This window comes from Falco biarmicus, chromosome 11 (assembly GCF_023638135.1).
Source record: "Falco biarmicus isolate bFalBia1 chromosome 11, bFalBia1.pri, whole genome shotgun sequence".
NCBI lineage: Eukaryota > Metazoa > Chordata > Aves > Falconiformes > Falconidae > Falco > Falco biarmicus.
In genome coordinates this window covers 38,075,646-38,082,102 of record NC_079298.1, presented here as the reverse complement: position 1 = coordinate 38,082,102, position 6,457 = coordinate 38,075,646, and the positions used below count along the sequence as shown (strand labels likewise).

At 41.4% G+C, this 6,457-nt stretch overlaps 1 protein-coding gene across 1 annotated transcript in view; it reads left to right on the top strand.

Annotated features, from left to right (window-relative positions):
* The first annotated feature begins 173 nt into the window (after positions 1 to 173).
* The window catches only part of GPSM2 (G protein signaling modulator 2), a 30,919-nt gene continuing 24,635 nt past the window's right edge, over positions 174 to 6,457 (top strand). Inside the window, exon 1 of the mRNA XM_056356427.1 lies at positions 174 to 280. The gene's annotated coding sequence lies outside the window, so the exon portion shown is untranslated. The remainder of the gene's footprint in view (positions 281 to 6,457) is intronic.

The following is a 6,457-nucleotide window of genomic DNA, read 5'->3' as shown; positions in this document are numbered from 1 at the left end:
TGCTCGGGCCCCCGACGCACCCGCCCTCCGCCGGGCCGCCGCCGGGCGCGGAGCCTCCCCTCGCCCCCCCCAACCCGGTCCGTACAAACGACGCGGCTCCCGGCGGCGGGGCGGGGCGGGGCGTGCGCATAGCGTCCTGGCGGGCAGCCGTTGGCCCCGCCGCGCGTGGGGGAGGGCGGGGCGTGGGGGAGGGCGCGCGGGGATTGGTGGGTTCGAATTGCGGCTGCGCGTGGTGCGGCGATCGCTGCGGGAGCCGAGTGGGGCCCGGCGCCCGGGTGAGGTAGGGGCGAAGGGAAGGGGCGGCCGGGGCCCCGGTCCCTCGCCGGCTGGGGCGGAGTCGCGCTGGGTACGAGGAAGGGGGGGGGGTGCGGCGCGGGGCCGCCTGGCCCGGATGGGAGCGCCGGGCCCCGCCGCCGGGCAGCACCTGCTCCCGCGCCACGGCTTCTCGGCCCTGGCTCCGCTTGGCTGTGGCGGCCTTTGCGGCCGGGCCGCTGCCGGGCGCCTGCGCGTTGCGAACAAACGCGCTGTACCGGGGGCTTGGGGGAGCGGCTCGCTGTGCCTGGGGCTGGCGTCCCGGCGCGGCGCGGCGTTACTCCGGGCGGCCGGCGGGCTCGCTGGTCTGTGAGCGCAGCAAGGCGGCCCGGCCCGGCCCTCGGCCGCCGGCTGGCACCGAGGGGTCGCCCTCGCTTCTCTGAAGCCAGTCGGTAGCAAAAAGGCGTCACGTCAGGTATCTTTAATCAGGTGTGTTGTGCGTAACAAGATAAGTAAGGATGGTAAATAGCAGATAAAAGTTTAAGGGAAGGGGAAGGAACGAAACAGGTTATTAATACAGCAGAAGCCAAAGGACCAGCAAACGTACTGTGAAGTGTATGGGGAGCCAGCTCTAAACCCTTCAAGAATTTGAGGTAGACGTTGTGTTTTAGCGTGTCTACACTCAAATTGTACCATACCTAGTCTTACTTATCCACTAGACTCTAGCCTTTGCTGGTCTACTTCCTTCCCCTTTTGCTTATTCAGACTTTCAGTGGGGGGAGCATAGTTGGTCAAGAGTTCTTCTTTATCCCTTTATTGCCCTGGTTGCAAAGATGCGGATTTTACCTCACCTCGAAGCTGTGGCTTTTCTTCTGCTTTAGAAGCTTTTTTTCACCCTGACGCGCAGTTCCTGGTAGGTTCTTGCTGGCGGGCTGCAGGGTGAGTGCATCCTGGGTTGCCATGGAGAGCTGCAAAACCATCTCGGAATTTAGAAGAACGTGCTGAGTCTTGCATCTCAAAAAGACCAATTAAGAGATTCTGGTCCCTCCTTAAATTTTGTCTGAAAAGTTTACATCTTTTAAGTCGTAATTTCATTAGCACAGAAAATGTCGGGAAAAAGGGCATCATCACAGTGCAGTCTTTGCTTATATATTTTTATTGTGTTCAAACTAATTTATTGGCCTCTACCAGTGTTCCTTCTTACTAGTTGCATTAATGATTACCCAGACTTCTGAACTGTGGGTGTGTGTCCCTCTTTGGTGGGAAGGACTTGATACTTTCAGTTACTTCCATATAAAGCTGGGACAAAACTTACCTGAAACTTAAGGCAGCTTTATTGGACTGGAAGAAAACTCTGTGGGTCTTCTTGGTTGCTTTATTTAAATGCTCTTGTAACTCTTTCAAGCATCTTAAAAACTACGTAGGATTGTACATTCTTGCTACTCTTGCTGGAGAATTACTTCAGAACTTGATGGTTAGAAGGTCAAAATAATTTTTGAAAAGGTATTGATAGGCACCTTACCACTTTATTATTGTGCTCTTATTGTCATTTTACTTTACATTGTTAATATTTTTTTCTTTTTTCTGAGATATTTAGAGACAACATTTTTTTCTTTGCTTGGACCTTTTGGTAGTTAGCAAGTGTGTCTCTTAAAACTGTGAATGTTGAGAAAAGCATTGCAAAAACATAGAAAACGTGGGTTTTTTGGCATCTTCTACAGGAGAACAATTTTGAAAGCAAGTCTTACCTCCTATACAATGCCAGGATGTGAATATGTTCTTTTTATGCTATAACTATTTCTAACACCATTTTGCAACCTTTTCTTGTTAGCAGATGACAGCACACCGATTTTCTAAAGCAGTGTTCTTCAGATCGCCATGTACAATGTGATTTGTAAAGCAGCTTGGCTCCCCACTAGTTAGGAAGGAAAAGTTTTATTAAGAAATCAGTGGTTTTTTTCAAAAATGAATGCTACTTGTCCGTAATTTTAACTGTTTGACATGTGGGGAATTTTTCTTGCTTTACAGTTTATCTGGTTTCTGCTGTTTTGCTTAAAACAGGATTGGTTTTAGTTTCTCCTGATTTTCCACTTTTTTAATTTAGTAGTGAAGATACTTGTACTTTTCTCTTTTTGTCTGTCATTCAGGTTTTTTGTAGCAGTTGTGCAGTTGGTTTCACTTTCCACAACTTAGACGTTCCTGCCCAGATCTGGTAACTGGTCTTGCTTTTAGTAGCTTTTAAGGTTAACATGGTAATGAAATTGTTTATATTTAAGGAGTAAGTATTGATCTCATGACTTTTTCAAAGATTAACCTGTTATTGCTATTACTATTCCTGTGAATGAAAGAATAGAAATATACTAGGTGAAGAAAATCTTAACTTTTGTTTAGCCATTTAATAGTAAGTCAGCTATACAAATGATGGTATGTAAAAAAGTGAAGTATTATTTTGTGGAAGACCACAATGTTAGGCATGTAGAATACAGGAAAAATCGAAGTGGAAAAACTGGTTAGAGATGGTCTGCAACATAGGTAGTATTGAACAAATGATGAATGTCGAGTTGCCTCTTGGGATTCAAATTTGGCAGTGTTTGAAGAACATGGTTCTTGTTCATGTAATAAAACTTTTGCGTATTAGAAACCTTATACCAGTAGGAAAGACAAACTTTCATGCAGCTGAGTTATAGAGAACATAATTGATATATGATCTGCAGAGAAGCCCCTCTAAATCTTTTTTATTTCTTTTCCCCTACCATTATTCTGCTAGTATACTGTCAGTAATTTTGTTCCTTGTATGCAATACTTTGGAGTCTGTACCTTATTAGAGGACAGGGTACACTATTGTGACCAATTGTATTTGCATGGTAATCTGTATGTATAGTGGATAAATCTATGGGCAGCGGGGGCAAAATGGAGTCTAGTTCAGTATGTCACGTAGACTGAAAAAAAATGCATCGACTAGCTTCTGAATAGATTTGCATTTGAATCCCAGATGTTAGAATAAATATGCAAAGCAATTTGCAACTTGGCACCTCAACAAATACTGTTGTCCTTAAATCTACATAGGTGATGTGCTATAAATAAACTGTATCTATGTCTATAGGAAGTAAAAAGAAGAAAACGTGTTCTTCTTACAAGAGTATGTGTTTATCCTGCACTGTACAGTTTATACAGGCTGTAGCCATATGTTCAGCTGTGGACTTGTAATAGAGAAGACAGTTAATACTTGGGAATTGAGGGGCACAGGTGATGCGCAAAGCAATGCTGCTGGCATTAAACTGTCATGGATCATTTTGGTTGTGTAATACAAGGTCTATGACAGCTACATCTGCTCCTTGCACAGTAAAAACTTGCTGGAGTGGTAATGAGTTCTTTATGCTGACTGCCTGCTAAATCTCTGAACGACAATCACAGTATGAAATAGGAAATTTGAAATAGCAGCTATATTGCTTTGCTTAAGTTGCAATTGTATTTTGTTACCAGTGATTCTAAGGACTTTTTTAAAAAAAATTATGGAATCTTAAGATTAATTTTCCCCTATCTCTGTAAGATGCTTGTGCAATCAGTCTGTCTTCTTTCTTTTACTTATGAGGATTTCTTTTTACAAGATGTTACAGGCCAAGAAGGAGTTAAGCAGAACATTTTATTGGAGAGATTTGCGATCTACTTGCTCTATCAGCTTAAGTGCAAATAGTCCACATCTTGTGCTGAAATTTTTTTCCCATCTGGTGTTCTTTCACATCGTATAACATGCTCCATTTCCCAAACTGAAGGTACTTGGGTAAATCCCTTGTTGGTTAGGAGAGTTCTGGTATATGTTAATTGGCATGATGAGATTGTCCCTAATAAGCAGAAGGAGCAATGTTTGAATTTACGTTCAGAACTTGGTAACAAAGCTCTTGCTGATTCTGTGGTAATATAATTTCCACTTACACTAAGAATAAAAGGGTCACAAGTTACAGGTTTGTTGTGAACTGTCATTGAAGTCTATTGTGGCATTTAAGCACTTTAAAGCTGCGTATCTCATCTGCAGTTGTGGTATGCTTGGAAAGAAGGCAGCATGATACTTGTCTTCAGTCTATGGATGACAGTATGTTTTAACTTGGAACTTGTTCTGATAAAAAATAAAAATGCAGGAATCGTAATACCATGATGTATCAAATATGTGAAAAATTACAAGCTATTCTGACTTTGCTCTTTTTTTAAGGCAAAGAGAGGATGTTATTTTTGTGTCTTCTACCTGAAATCTTAATCGTGCTGCATTTAGAGTTAGCTTTCAGTTGCCTGATTAGTTTTATTTTGGAGGTGCTGGATTCTGCTGGCACTTCATGTTCTTTTCCTTTCTTATTTTGTCATAGTGTAGGATTGCCTTACTTCAGGATTTAAATAGATCGCTTACATAAACTATCTGCAGGAATATCCTTATAATAAAAATGCTTGTGGTTACTTGTGTTAGCTACACCCAGTTCTTCAACTTGCACACTGGACAGTAATTACGTACATTTAAGTAGCAAGCTGATTTCCAGCTAAATACTGATTCTCTTAGAAAACAGATGCTCTGTTCTGGAAAGATACTCTTTGATAGAGGTACTGAGAGGTCCACCTTTGCATCATTGAACACTGATAACAATCTAATATGTGCGTTTGTTGCTGCTGCTTTGTGTTACTCAGTGGAGTCATGTGTGCTAGCTGTTAGTTTGGTTTTGTCTACAATACATTTTAAGACTGCAAGTCACTGTATGGCCTGCATCATTGCCAGATGCCTTAAATACTTCTATTTGCAAACGTATACTATACCTTTACTATGCCTAACAGGGCACCTTTGCATTTACTACAGTTAATAGAGTGGGCCTGAAACTATGACAGTACTCTGAATATACTAGCCATGAGGATGGGTTTTTTTTTGGTCACTTAGGTATTGCATCATTCTCCTGTGTTGCTGGCATCTCTTTCTGTTCTTAATTATTTCACTTTAAATAATGTCTTTACTTTTCAATCTGATTGCTGGGTGAAAATAGGTTGTTTAGTGGGACTAGAGATACCAGATTCTGGCCAGAAATTTGAATGTTCCTTACCTGAAAGTTTTATGTTTTTCTTTAGTTCTTGGTATGATACATGTTTCTCTTGTTGCATAGTGTATATGCAATTTTTACCTACTGCTTTAGTGTTTTGTATAAAAGGAAAAGAAAATAACCCAGTAAGAATGCTGGTGAGCTGCTTCTGTGGTTCTTTCTGACTCAGAGGCGGGAGATGCTTCTGGATTCAGTTATCATGGTTGGTTGGAGTAGGTTTTTTTTATAATCTGGCAGAAATAACTTGTGTCATTAAGACTGCTTGTGTTTTAAGGTTAGTAATTGTGGATAATATTGAAAATAACATTAGGCAATGCTTACTTGTTAAGAGGTGTTCACACAACCTGCACAACAGAAGGGAAAAAATGAAGAAAAAGGATATACAGAGTTTAAAATGCTTGCCATGTTGCAGACCTTTAGCATTACTTAAAGCCCCAAACACTATTAAACTACGTACTCCACACAGAAAGGAAAAAAAACTCCTCCTAATCTACAGAATAAGTGGGAAATATATACAGGTAATACCAGAAGGCATGTAGAAATGCTCCTAGACTGTTGTTTGCCTTTAACAGAACGTTGTGTAAGCCAGGGCATCTAGTCTGCTATGCCAAGAAGAGGTGTGGCGAAGAATCAAGAGGAATTAGTATATGCGAAAGGGCACAGAGGAAACGAACCTTCTCTTACATGTTTTTAGAACCCACAATGCAGCAGGGTCCATTGGGTTTAGGTAACCAAAGAAATAAAGGAAACCTCAAACAAACAAATGTTTTTAGAAATAGGATGATAAATACCTCCACTGTTGCTATGTCTGTCATAATGCAAGGCTGTATTAGCAATTAGATAATAAATTATGGGCTCTGCTCTGGACCTGTGTTCTTCTAGTGTGGAATTCAAGTCCATGCTTTCAGCTGTGGGTATGGTGAGATCCTCACTTCATTGTGAGCAAAATTTGTCTCAGAAATGCAGGGCACCTGTTGTTGTTTTATTATTTTTTTAAAATAATCTCAAGATTTAGAAGGATCTCGTTGCTAGGACATTTTTAAATCTTGTTTAAAACATATAAGTAGAATTCTGTAAACTAGTATGATGTATAATTATGTATTTAATCTTGTAAAATAGTATGTTGTATGCAG